Genomic DNA, 1,238 nt, shown 5'->3' on the forward strand with positions numbered 1-1,238 from the left:
ATTCTTTCTACACAAGATATATACATATCATACATGCTTCAATCAATAAATCCTAAGTCAAAATGTGAGAAACCCTTGATTGAATTTAGGGTTCTTTGGGCGGGAGCTTGCTCTTTGGCGTTTTGTTTTGTTTATGGTTGGTGTTTTGGTTTGTTTAGGGTTGGTGTTTTGGTTTGTTTTGTTTAGGGTTAGTTTTTATTTCTTATTTGTTTTTTCTTTTTATGTAATACATTAACATATGAGTTAACGGAAGGAAGGATGTTAACGGAAAAATTCATTTTGTATCATTATTGTGGAGCCCATACACATATTATAAATAGAATTAGATGTGGCCAAACTAATGCCTTTCATCAGCGCACCGCAAGGTTAATAACATCAGAGCATTCGCACCCTCACCCTCATAATACCTCATTAAGTGCTTGATGAATGTAATATTTTTTCCCCCTAAATGTGGAGGTTTTTAAAATAAAAAGAAGTAATGCACAAGAAAGAGACCCCAAAGGGTTGGCTCAAGTGGATAAGAAGTAATGCACAAGAAAGAGACTCCAAAGGGTTGGCTCAAGTGGATAAGAACTTGGCGTAAACAATTCCTTGGGAGAAATCTACAAGAGAGAGAAAGTGAGGGCATACCTCACATTACATCACATCGAAGTGAGAAAAATCACTTCCAAAAACAAACAAAAAGAAAAGAAAGCAAGTTAGACATCCACATGAAACTCAAGAAGCAATACAAGACACAGAAAAGCTGTTTGCTTATTTTAAGAACCAAGTATTTCTCTTTTAAAATCTCATTGGTGTATTAATGATAAAAAGTAAATTAAAGATCTCATTGGTGCAACCTCCACTGCGATAATTTTAGTGCTACATATACTTGGCATTTAACCCAGTCCTCAGTAGTCCATGCTCGAACAGTTTCTCATCATGAGGTATTCTGTTTATTTTGAAAATTGAATTGAAAGAAATGAAGATGGTAGCTTCCTCCAGATTTCTTTCAGTTTCTATGTTTGTGAAATCTTTAGAATAGTCAACATGGTTGTTTATTAACTTTAGATAATGAATAAACACATATTAACACCATCCTCCCTCCCTGTCCAACACACAAGCATGATCATTGTTTCACAATTTGAAGCTTTACATTAGCATACTGCTAGATACACACACCAGAGAATGGTTCAATCGATATGGAAGCAATCATTTTACGAGAAAAGTGGCACCTCAAGCTTTATGTAAGCAGACAA

Source organism: Cornus florida, unplaced genomic scaffold (genome assembly GCF_030987335.1).
Source record: "Cornus florida cultivar Cherokee Brave unplaced genomic scaffold, ASM3098733v1 CherokeeBrave_3.0.0_Hap2_Chr04, whole genome shotgun sequence".
NCBI classification, from domain to species: domain Eukaryota; kingdom Viridiplantae; phylum Streptophyta; class Magnoliopsida; order Cornales; family Cornaceae; genus Cornus; species Cornus florida.